Source organism: Megalobrama amblycephala, linkage group LG9 (genome assembly GCF_018812025.1).
Source record: "Megalobrama amblycephala isolate DHTTF-2021 linkage group LG9, ASM1881202v1, whole genome shotgun sequence".
Taxonomy (NCBI): Eukaryota; Metazoa; Chordata; class Actinopteri; order Cypriniformes; family Xenocyprididae; genus Megalobrama; species Megalobrama amblycephala.
In genome coordinates, this window is record NC_063052.1 from 33,891,075 (window position 1) to 33,904,632 (window position 13,558).

The window sequence follows — 13,558 nt, forward strand, 5'->3', positions numbered from 1 at the left end:
GTGCTCCTATTGCAATACAATATTGTCACACTATAGCAATGCTCTCCCACATATTTTGCTATTATAACTGCGCTTATTTCCGTCATTGGTATAAGTTGCAGTGGGTGGTAATAGACAAGAAATGTACAGTTTTCTAACATCTTACTGATAAAGTTTCTTTAGTCGCTCGGCAAACCTTACAGTCTGAACTGCTGTAGGAGTCCCACCCTTACAGATGGTGCCGAAACCCAGGATCCCTTGCAGTGAGTTTTCTGAAATCTACTCTGATCGGTCGTCAGAATGAGGACATTTTTTCACAGTTGGTCTTGTGAATGGATTAAAGCTGACCTTCTCATCAAGGAATTGGTAAGTCTGTTTTAATTGTTTAATGGTATGATATTCAGATCTCCTCAGGGATAGAAGGGAAAATTTCTGGAAAGAGTGAAGTCTTGTTTGCTTTATGGAGCAAAAAAGTTGAGCCTACCTTGTGCAAACTCAAGAAACAATACAGTGGGATTAAATGTTCAGATGATGAAATGCTCAAATGGTGGGACATAATTGGCAAACACCAAAAGAAATCAAAACGTGGTGAAATAATTGAGGCTTTAAACTTCATAAGTTGTGCGCAGCTGTGTGATGTGACCACACATCTATTTTCGAGTATAGATGCTAAATGTAAAGAAATACATTCTAAAAATGTAGAGGCACAAAAGTCAGAGTTAAAGATCCAGGATCTTCAGTCACAGCTGGATAATTTACTAGCTGAGCAGTTAGCTCTGACTGAAAAGTGTAAAAAACACAAAGAGACCATTGCAGATCTCAAGGATAAGCTAAATGCTCAAAAGTTTTCCAAAACGCTTAACAGCGATGGGGCTAAAAAGCATGTACACTTCTTAGATGAGGTGAATTGCTCTGATGAATCTGGAATGTTTTGTTCAGAGGCCACTGCTCAAGAAAGTGTGCCTATTTCAGTTCTTAAGGTGATGCAGCACCAGAATAGCACAGAGTCATGTACCAGAACGCATGGTGTTCAAGCATTAGAGAGTCATGGAAATCCTCTAACTCCAGGAGAACACAGCAAACAACCCTGTGGCAAAGAGAACAGGTTTTGCAGTTCCTGTCAGAAAATAGGCCATACAGAGGAAAAATGCTGGTCACTGGGTAGGGGTAGACCTCCACCTTATTTTCAGAAAAATAGGAAACCACATTCTAAGAGCAAAGATCAACGCTCATTTGCAGGTAAAACTCTAAGTGAGTTAACTGCATTGTTCATGCAAGGCCTCCAACTATTAACTTCACTTGCTAGTGGATTAGCAGCCCAATAGAAATGATCCCTTTTGTATTTTCAAATTTGTAATTGTGCTAAACACATTGTGCACATAGAACACATTAAAGTTGTTTGTGATACTATATGTACACATAGACTAGCTGTGTTTATTCTTTAAAACACATGATTGCTTTACTGTAAGTGTTGGATTAAACACTTAGGTTAAAGGTTGTAGATGTTATTCATTCTAGGCCATGTATCTTGTGTTAATTGGAATAATAAGTGTAGTACTGGAATTGTATAGCAATTCTAGTTGCATGTGTGACTGTTGAATTTATTTGCCTCCTAAATGGAAAACTCTGCTATTTTCCATATAGCTCAAGTAAAACCATGTACAGGAGCACAGAATTGCCATGTGGCTACAATGTGATTCACAATATTAACCATGAAAATGCTTTCCTCACAACAGGATTCAGAAACTCTGAACTTTGCACTTTATCATGCTCTTTAACAAAAACATTGGTGTTGAAGGTTTTTGAGCCGGATCACACCTCATGCTCATATTCTCATGCTGGCTCCCTGTTACAACAGGACCAAATTTGCATCACAATTGTAAAACTCCCTCACCTTTGTTTTGGAGCATGATTGATTTACACATAGCCTCAGCTAAATGCAGCCACATAGATTTGATCTCACACAAAAAGGCAAATCTACATCTACATATGCCTCGCAAAATGTACATATAATGTTTTTTTTTTTTTGTTTTTTTTTTAAGTCTTTAAGTCTAGACTGCACTATAACTGTGAATTTCATCCAGTTGTTGTTGTTTTTCTTTGGATTTACTAAATCACTTAGTTATTTGCTTCACCAAATTAAATATCAAAATGTATGTTAGTATTTCTCATTCTTACTTAAGCACAAAATGTGTATTATCATTAATGCATTTGAAACAATTCTGAAGCTTATTTCATTTGTTTCTTTGTATTTGTCCATTTAACTTGTAACAATATTTTTGGACATTTATTCAATTGAATCTCTGTATTTGGTTACACTGAATAATTTGTTAATACTCTTCATGAAATGGGATGTTTTAAACCAACATTTGTTGTTTTGTTATTATGCAATTTATTTCAATGTTTCCAGAAACAATGTAAGAGCTTGTAAGATCTTTTATTCTTGCCTTGACCACTTTATCAAGTACATCAATTTAAGGGCGTATTGCCAGAGACAAATTTAATCTGACCACATCAAACCTCTGACCAATGAAAAATGCCATATGTATGCTTTTGCTGTTTGTTGTGCTATATATTGTTTTAAATCACAGGATCCCTGCTGCCAAAGTTCAAATCCTGTGTCTTGTCTCAAAGAAGGGACAACTGAGTTGTACCATTATCAGTGCCTGATTCTTGTGGAGGTGTGAAGTGTTCGATGGATGATTTGCATATCTATGAACGGTGCCACGCCATTTGATGGACCTTCTCATGCAGGACTGAAGGGAGAACAAAGACTGAAGACTGACCAACTGCTATTGCAACAAGTCTGGACAAGAAGTCTGAAGTTGACATGTACACACAATAGAAAGCATGTCTTCATGGACTGTGCAATAGAAAGCATGTCTTCATGGACTGTGCCACCTTTTGACACATGAGTGTGGCCAACGGTGCCAAGGAGGGATTTGTAAGATTGAAAATATCTAAAGATATTTTAAAATAATCAAAGACATTTGCTTTACTGTTTCAACCCCCTCTCTCTTGCTACAAGGGCCATTTGGAAGGCATAAAAGGTGCTGATAGTGATCAAGCCCTGTAGGCCAAGATGTGTGTACATCGGGGGTCTACAAATGGTCACACCTTTAGTACAGTGGGGGGAAGTTTTAATCTTCTGATTGGTCAGTTTGAATGTCTCACATTTGAGTTTTGGTCACATGGTCAAGGAAGGGATAAAAGATTGTAACTGTTGCTCTGGTCTCTTCTTTTATGCTCTGCTCTTTTTCTTGGGCACTCTCTGGCCCTCTCTCTCTCTCTCTCTCTCTCTCTTTCTCTCTCAGGTAACTTTTTCATACATGCTGTGTACGATTAATGGTATATGATTTTATCATCTCATACATCTATTTTGTAATTATTTAAAGTGTAACCATAATCAGATATTGTCATTAAACCCTTTCATTTACAAATGATGTGGTAACTAGTTTTGATTTAGTAACATTAATGTGCTCCTATTGCAATACAATATTGTCACATTATAGCAACGCTCTCCCACATATTTTGCTATTATAACTGCGCTTATTTCCGTCGTTGGTATAAGTTGCAGTGGGTGGTAATAGACAAGAAATGTACAGTTTTCTAACATCTTACTGATAAAGTTTCTTTAGTCGCTCGGCAAACCTTACAGTCTGAACCGCTGTAGGAGTTCCACCCTTACAAATGTGTGGTTTTTACTGATGATAACCCCCTCAGCTATCTGACTTCTGCAAAGTTGGGCGCCATGGAGCAGTGTTGGGCTGCCCAATTGGCATCATTTGGTTTTGAGATCAAATATAGTTCAGGGAGAACTGCAATGCTGATGCCTTGTCGCGTCAACTTTTCGGGTACAGGGGTAGTACACGAGTTTTGTCCCGCTGTGGCTGTTCCAGTGGCATTGCAGCAAGCTGCCCAAGGTGGATCGGTGACCTTGGTCAATCAGGTTATCTCATTTCCTTGTACTTCAATTAGTGACATGAGTGCTCAGAAGGTAGCAGACTCAGTCATAGGTGAGTTGTTGTTTTTTTTTTTTTTTTGGAGATGTAAGTTGCCCCCAACTCCTGAAGAGCGCAAGAAACTCTCCAGATTGGCAGTTATTCTGCTCCGTCAATGGGACCGCCTAGTGGAGACTGATGGAGAGAGTAGAACGCACATTTCAGCTAGTGCGGCAGCGGTGCTATTGGCCTGGCATGTCTGCAGACATTACCCGCTGGTGCCAGGAGTGTGAGTGGTGTCAGTGTGCCAAAGGTGTCCCCTCTGCACCTGGTAGTTTCATGGGACATTTGTTGGCTGCTCGGCCAAATTAAATTTTGGCCTTGGATTTCACAGTGTTGGAGCCCTCAAGGTCTGGCCTTGAAAACATGTTAGTTATGACTGATGGTTTTACAAAATACACCTTGGCAGTACCCACTAGAGACCAACGGGCAGAGACTGTAGCTCAGGTTCTTGTGGTAGAGTGGTTTTGTAAATTTGGTGTGCCGGGTCATATCCACTCCGACCAAGGTTGGAATTTTGAATCCGTCCTACTTCAACAGCTTTGCAGTCTGTATGGAGTCGAGAAGTCACGTACGACCCCATATCACCCGGCCGGAAACGGTCAGTGCGAACGTTTCCATAGAATGTTGCATGATCTGTTGCGCACTTTACCGCTTTCCAAAAAGGGTGATTGGCCACTTTGCCTCCCACAAGTACTCTTTGCATACAACACCACTCCCCATCAGACAACTGGGGAATCCCCATATTTTTTTTAATGTTCGGGCAGGAACCCAGACTTCCTGTTGACTTCTTGCTGGGCAGAGTCCAAGAGCCGTTGGCCGGCAGCGTTCATAGGTGGATTCTGGAGCAGCAGGATCGGTTGCAAGTTGCGTTTGAGAGTGCTCGTGAACGGTTGGGTGCTGCAGCCGATCGGCGAAAGGCTCGGCATGACCAGCAGGCAAGGGGAGCACCACTGATCATAGTCAGTGATCATAGTGTGAGGGGTAGATGTAAAATCCAAGACCTGTGGAGTTCAGTGGTGTACCAGGTTGTGAAAGCACCCAAGGAAGGTGGGGCAGTATATACCATTGCTCCTACCATGGATCTGGGAAAAGTAAAGCATGTGCACCGATCTTTGCTGAAGGCTCAGATCTGTCAGGATCTGCCTCCTGGTTCGTCGGATAGTCCGGTGGCTGAATCTGTACAGCCTCTGGAAGAGGGGTATGATGATGATGAGGAGGATTTGTTTGTCTTGGTGCCGGAGACACCACAACTTAGAGTTAGGACTAGGCTACAGGACATCAGCCCTTCTCTCCCTCGGTCATCTGGTGTCCGGCCAGCTGTGGAAACCTGTAGGGTAACAGAGGGTACTGAGGTTGAGGTGGGCTCACAGCCAGTTGTATTGCCTTCCGACTCATTAGAGTTAAGTGAGGTTACGGTGAGAAGGACTGGGAGGAGAATGGCAGGTCAGCACTCTAATTTGCACCACCTCCCTCGAACAGTAGGGGCAGGTTCAGTGGCCAGCATAGTGAGTAGTACAGCAGGTACCCTGTTTCGCCTTGGAACTGAGTTCCTAGGTGGGATTTTGTTTGATTCACCGTCGGGGCGACGTTGCAGAAACTAGGGATGGAATGTAACAGGATTAGGTGATTGACAGCAGTGTTTGCTTATCAGCGAATAGTACCTCCTATTTAAAAGCCGATTGGCTGTTACCTGGGATGCGTCACGTCCGTTTTGCCCCCTTTGTTTGGCTGTGTTGATGGTGGCTGTGGGTAAGTGTGCTGTGTTTTAATACGGTGACTTAGAAATTGTTGGCGTGCATAATCTGAAACTGTGTTTATTTAATTAGAGTGCCGTTTTTATCTTCTGGTGCTGCTGCCCTTTTTGTGCTGCTTAGTGGGTTTGATGACTGTTTGCCTCTCAGGTATGCAATGTTAATAGCTCGTTGCGTGGTTAGTATAAAGTTGGTATAGTGGATTTAACATTTTTTCCTGTATACTAAAGTAGGCATGACTTCCTGTACCCCATGGTGGTAGCGGTGGGTATGACGGTGATAAGCCCGTGCCTATAAAGTGTTTTATTCAGCGTGATATCCTGATGGTAAGTGTTTTAAATGCAATTATAACTGGTTGAGCATAATATCATGACTTTTAATCTTTGTTTGTGTTCGCTGTAGGATTCTCCCTCTCGTTCTATGCTGTGATTGTTTGGTGCCGTGAACTTTTTTTTTATGCCGTGACTGTTTGCTGCCGTGATCAGTTGTTGCTCTCTTCGCGCTGTTAAAAGAGCTGCGGTCTATAGCCGCGCAGACAAAGTCATCGACATTTAAAGGGGACTGCTGGTCTGATTCTGTGACGTGCCGTTTAGTGCCCTGCTTCATATTTTGGTTTGTTTGGGAGGCTTGATTAGCTCTTTCAGTTAAAGGAAGAGCTTAAACTCTAAAATATATATATATTTATATATTTTTTTTCCCCCCTCTTTGTTTCCTTTTTCTTTTTCTGAGTTAAATCATTTAACCTTTTTTGTTTCTTTTTGAACTGTTTAATTGAACTGATTTGATTTTCTTTCTGTAAAACTACATTCTGTGGTTACATGTGTGTAATCTATTAATTGCAACTCAAATCTTCTACTGTGTAGAAGTTGGTGTTTGTAACAATTTCAGGTGATCAACTATCTGATTTTCGGTTACATTGTTGCTTCTCCTCACTTCTGTTTGCTGTTGATACCATTTATGTGAGGAGTTGCTGCATTTATGTTCATACTGCCATTTCTGCTCAGTTATTATTATTATTATTATTATTATTAATATATATATATATATATATATATATATATATATATATATATATATATATATATATATATATATATATATATATATATATATAATTTTTTTTTTTTTTTTTTTTTGCAGGAGCTGGGGTCCCACGGGTGGTTTGATCTCCCTCCTTGTGGTGGTGGTTCTCCTTCATCGTGTGCGGTGTACACCTTGAGTGTTTGCTAGTGTGATTAGAGTGCACGGGTGTGTGTGCGCGTGGAAGTGTGCTCTTGTGAAACCAAACTCTACATTGATCCCAGCCGTTGGGAGCCTCAGCCCCTGCTGGTATTACTCCGTTTTTGCTTTACATTATACATACCCAAATACATACATACTACCTCAAGTTGGTTTTGTTTTATCTTTTTCTTTTTTGTAATTTGTGTTCTTGTGTTTGAAGTGGGGTTTCATGTATTTTTCTGTGATTCATTGTTTCGTATTTTAATTAACTTTTGTATTAATGAACATTCCCAGCAAGCAATTTTATGTCTATTAGACGTCTAATAGCCGTCAAAACATAGCCTGGCCGTCTAGGCTAAAACAAGGCAAAATTTGGGCTGTCAGTGAAAATCTAATAGACGTCTAACCATAACCCAAAAATAGACTAGTCATCAATTAGACGATTATTAGACGACTACATATATATGTCTAATAGACGGTGAATATGGGTCTAGGCTAAAATAAGGCTGAATTTGGGCTGTCAGTGAAAATCTAATAGACGTCTAACCATAACCCAAGAGTAGACTAGTCATCAATTAGACGATTATTAGACGAAGTCATATGTCTAATAGACGGTGCATATGGGTCTAGGCTAAAATAAGGCTGAATTTGGGCTGTCAGTGAAAATCTAATAGACGTCTAACCATAACCCAAAAATAGACTAGTCATCAATTACACTACTAATGAATGATTACATCTATACATGCAATAGACAACAAAATAATGGCTAAAGGATTCTTTTCACTTAAATATAACAGGTTCTCATAAATGACAATCCGTCCAAACAAATTAAATATAAAAGGTTTTATTTAGAAAAAGAACTCAAGATAATGCACAATGATAAAAAAATAAATAAATTAAATTTTACAAATACAATACAAATAAACATTACAAGAAAATTACAAAGTGTAACATAATAAAAATATAAAACATTGACAAAAAAAAAAAGTTAAATAAAAAATGTTAACAATATTTTTTGGTTTATAAAACAACCTGATTAATTTTTAGTTCCATAAATTCCATGTTTTATGTAAAGCACTTTGAATTACCTTGAACATTGTTGTTGAAATGTGCTATACAAAATAAACTTGCCTTGCCAAATCAAAAACTCATATTTTTATGCCATAATGATCAAAAGATTAAAAGATATACAAGGCTTCCATAACAAATAATAGTAGGGTGCACAGGTTTCATGTTTACCCCCTTGTATTTAGATAATTACAGAGTTTTAGGGCACAAGGAAACACTACAGTACATGTGCATGTATGTTAATCTAACCACGTTTTACTGTCTGCACTGTTACCCGCTAAAATGTCACGGTTCCTACACATAATGTACATAAATAATAAACACATGTCAAAATGAAAAACACAGATACTTACATGACCAAAAGCAGTAAAGAATTTGCTTTAACATTTGCTGTTGCTTGCCGTCTCCAACGGTTGTAAAATGCGGAAATGTTTATCGCGAGATCTGGCAACAGTGATCGAGAGCTAACGTTCAAGTCTCGCGTTGCCAGTGGTCATGTCTCAGTAGAGCCACAGTTGCCATCTAGCGGTTGAGAATTGTAAATGTTTAAATTAACTTAAAATTAAATACAGTCATATATGTGTGTGGTATATAATTATAATTAAATTATGGTTTGGCTATACCCTGATATATATATATATATATATATATATATATATATATATATATATATATATATATATATATATATATATATATATATATATATATATATATATATATATGATATCGTAGAATGTAGGATTGTGTGACAGCAAAAATATGCTGTTTCAAATATATACTTGCATATAAATGTATATTATACTTGCATATTTATGTATAAATGCAAGCATATCAAGAATCCCACAAGCTTTGTGGTCGAAAATAAACACTATTTTGGTTACACTCATTGGTCTGAATCAGGGCTATAGCCAAGCCGTAAAAACTAGACTATAAATTGCCTCGATTTCGCCGGGTGGACTAAAAGCAGACTACACATAGCCTATCCAATTCATAGCTAAATCGTGACTACATATAGACCATGTCATGAAATGCCACTTAAATCTTGTAGAAATCATTGACATTGCGAACATGATGAGATATCAACCATCTCATGCACTTCCTGTCCAAAAACTACAATAAATCAGGATTGACTATATGGGGGCTACAAATAGCCGGTCTTACTACGAACTAAATCGTGGCTACGCACAGCCTACACAATATAACATGTCAAAGATGTGAAACCAAACACCTTGTAATCACTGTTGACTTCACTTACATGATGCAATATCATACAACTCGTAAGTTATTTTGGCAAAAACGACATGTAACCAAATGAAAGATTATTTTGGCTAAAAGTGGGTTACACATAGCCGGACTATATCGGGTCTATAGTTAACCGAGACGGTGAAATGACGGCTATTGCTTGCTGGGTTTTGTATTTTTATACTCCTGTCTCTGGCCTAATTTTGAGGGAACCGAACCTGTGTGCTTTATTCCCCAATTTGGGTGGTTTGAGTATTTTCCCTGGGGTTAATCCTTAGGGTGGCATAGTCGGATTTTATTATTAGTGAACAAAAACTTGGGCTTGTGTCTCAAAATTATACCGCCCCGCCACATAGAGTTAATGAAAGTTATCGTGAGCGTAATGTTTAAAGCATTGTCTTAACAAATGTCAGTACACCGGGAAGATTATAAGTAAGATCGCTGTAGAAATACAAACCGGGAGTCAACTAGTGCAGCCTTTCGCAACTGGTCTCTGATGGATCCGAAATGGTCAATATTCATATTCATGCACTTTTATTAATATTTATGTTAATCGTTTATGGCTTATGATTTATCAGTTTCACTTTTACTTTACATATTAATTCTTATCATATTTTCAAGTATTTACTTGTTATTATACCCTCATGGTTATTTTTATTTTATATTTACGAGTATGCTTGCTATGTTCAATTGTTCTTCAAGTGTTCCAGTGTGACAGCCAGGTCACGCTGACACGTTTGTGGTTAGACATTGGACGCCTGCCAAGTGCTGCAGAAGTGGTGTTTTTCAGAATTATTGCTCATTTGAATCTGATCAAAATATGTCTGCTGACATTTGCAAAATTCCCTATAGGGGATAAAACAACTATTTTTGACACTGAACCAGTGGATGACGTAATGGGTGAAATTAACCTTTTCTTTTAGAACAAAAACATCAGTTTGTGTGGGTTGGGAATTTCCCTGTATGCTTATGGTATAATATGGACTGAGTTGTTGATAATTCAGCTGTTTCCCTCCTTTGCTCTCCTTGACTTCTACTTCTTGTCTCTTATCTGCAAATGTCTTAATTATTGCTCTTTTTGATCTTCATCTATTAGATACAATACTCTAAATTTTACAATACTCTAAATTTATTATTAACTATTGACTACTCCTCTTTATGATGGTTATCTTGCCTTTTGGTTTTACTAAGTATTTTTCATTATCGATTAAGGTTTGCGTGTGAGGCGAAATTTAATTGTAATGAATAAATAATTTTTCACCAACTTTATCTACTGCCTGGATCTCATTTTCTCAAATTTTTGCATCAGTCTCATAGGAGAGACCTGAGGCACGTTCAAGCTCAAACCGCGCAACATTTTGCTACAGTTTCCATGTTGAACGACATGTTTCCTGGAAACGGTGTGCAACAGGTTTGAGATACGCTTTCTCTTGTTTGGTGGGTGTGTCAAAAATGTTAGCCCAATCAGCATCAACATGCATATAAACCACGCGGTATTAAAGAAACAGCTCGTAAATGTAATTAACATCAAAATTCACAAGAGCAAGTATATTTGCATATGTTTATTTACATTAATGGCAAAATAACTTAAGGGCACAAGTATAGATCTGGAACTTCTTTAAGTCTAAATATCATTTAGTAATTGCATTGTCTTCTGGTCCATATCCTTTCCTTAGGAAGGTGTGCTAGACACTGATTAATGTGATAAACATAAATTCTATACTTATATATTTTGTTATTGTACTGTGTAGTGATACTTTTATAAACATAAAGACAAATGTTGGATCACAATAATTAGAAACGGTTTTCACACATCCCTTCACTCTTTTGAGATGTTTTATTCTGGATGGCAAGGGCAGTGACTGTAGAGCCCGATCACACGAAAATGCGTATCAATAGTACGAGTGTGTAATCTCGTAGAATATATACGCCAAAATGAGTTTTGGCGTGCTTATGGTACGCAGTTTTTCGCGTGCATATGATACGCACTTTATGGCGTACTATACGTACGAAACTCCCACTCCCCCACCCCCATCCTACCCAAGAGCGTATCATATACACGCCATAAAGTGCGTATCATATCCACGCGAAAAACCGCGTACCATAAGCACGCCAAAACCCATTTTGGCGTGTATATTCTACGAGATTACAAACTCGTACTATTGATACGCATTCTCATGTGATCGTGTTGGACTGTAACATCGAGAGTATTTTGCAGTAGGCTAATAAACATGTATTTACCGACTTCATCAGGCTCCGAAAATTCGACAAAAAGAACACAAAGAATGTCCTTCTCAGCTGCCAGTTGCATCTCTTGCGTCATCAGAACTGGGTGTTCAACGCACCACCGTTTCCATTTAAAAAACGTTTTGCAACGTTTTGTCGGGTCTGAACATTTTCGCGAGTCGCCAAGATACGTACCAACGTGTACATATCACTGAAGTTTCCAACAGAAATGAACGCTAAAAGTAATACAGCATGTGCTTTTAGCTAATCGTTCATACACAGTTACGATTACATATGGATTAATAAAGACTCGTTTTCATGTCTCCTTGCACAATATTATGTTATGACTTAACTTTTTACCAGAGTGCACGATTTGTAAACGAAATTTTGGATTTTGCATCGCTTAACCATCCCTATATGTTTCGCTTTTCTGACATAGCCTAAGCTTGTTCGGTAGCTCAGCTGATACGGTTGAACTTATGACGAGAAAGGCAAGTAAAAGAGCTCAAAGAGTGATCTAAACAAGCTAAAACGGCACTAATATGGATGCTTTTTATATCACATTTGCTTTTGTTAACACTATCTGAGGTTTAGGTGTAGTGTTGGTGATATTTTAAAAGTGCAAATTTCAAATCAGAACTGCGGTAAAAAGCAATGTCATAAAAACATACCATATTCACATTTATCGGTCGTGGCAAAAAAAAAAAAGAAGAAAAAAAAAAAAACACGCTTAGCGCCACTCAGTGGACATTTCACATCGAAACTGCAGTTGGTACGTTGCGACTCGCGAAAACATTCCCATAGGCAGTGGCGGAGCCAGGATTTTTTCATAGGGGTGGCCAGGCAGGGGCCAGTAACCAGTCTGGGGTAGCACAGAAATCTTCATTATTTAAACATAAAAATTAGTCTGATTATAATGTAGCTACTGGACTGTGCCTACAACACAACTGAATACAGTTCGTTTTTAGCCTACTTAATTGTAACTGAGATCATGGAATGCTGAGTGAATTTGACCCTTTTTTTCTTCTTTTTTTAATAATTCCTCACTTGCAGGCATATGAATAAAGGGGCTCATACTATAACTAAATTTCAACTTGTTCAGTCACTTCTGGCTCTCAGAACCCCCAATAGCTTGTTCTTCATTGTTGCATCTCCATGGATGAGACAGATAACGACATACTGTACTTCAAAGATTATTCAACCTTCATTGAATTTTATGTATAATCAATGAACTCTTCAACAATTCTGAGTTTGTCTGTATCAAAAAGTAACCAAAAAAGTAAACACTAAATGTTTAACTTTCTATATTGTCAAAATAAATAATTGCAACAGTTCTTTCATACTTAAAATTAAACTCAGTAGGCCTACAAAGAAAAAAAATAAATAAGCCTATGTTCTCTTTTGAATTCCCATTTGCTGATATGGAAGTCAACAGCACATAAATGCCAGAATGTAAAATTAATTATGCATTTAAATGTAATACATTTTTATTTGTACTTTATAAATTAACGCATATTAGCATCTTCTAGTACAAATGCACAGTTCTCACATTTATTTATGCATTAAAAATTACATATAAGCCTTGTGCCTTATTTTGTGATCTCACATAGCAGAATATTTTAGTCCAGAGACATGTGACGCATATATAGGCCTACATGCATGCAGTTTTAACGCAGCTTTAATGGCCCTTTTTGGTTATTTCATGACTTAATAGACGACAGAACTATACGACGTTGCATTTATAGTGAGTAATATACAGCGCGCCATATTTGCGCGTGATTGAAAAGTTCACGGTCTTGCAACCCACCAGCTGAGAAACATTTACGTAAGCTATTATAGATATATATAATGTTTGCCGTTCACTGTTGTTCTGCTGAAGCTCGTTCGGCACCTGTATCGCGCGCGTTTGACTTGCGCCTGGCGCTGAGGCGAAGTTGGGGTGCGCGTCTGAAAAGTCTCCCGTTTTTTGTGGTCTTAAAGAGACGGTTCTGCGTTTAAATAAACGCAATTCTTGTCAACAAAAAAAGTAGACAGAAACAGCAATTGTGAGCGGGGTGGCCAAAG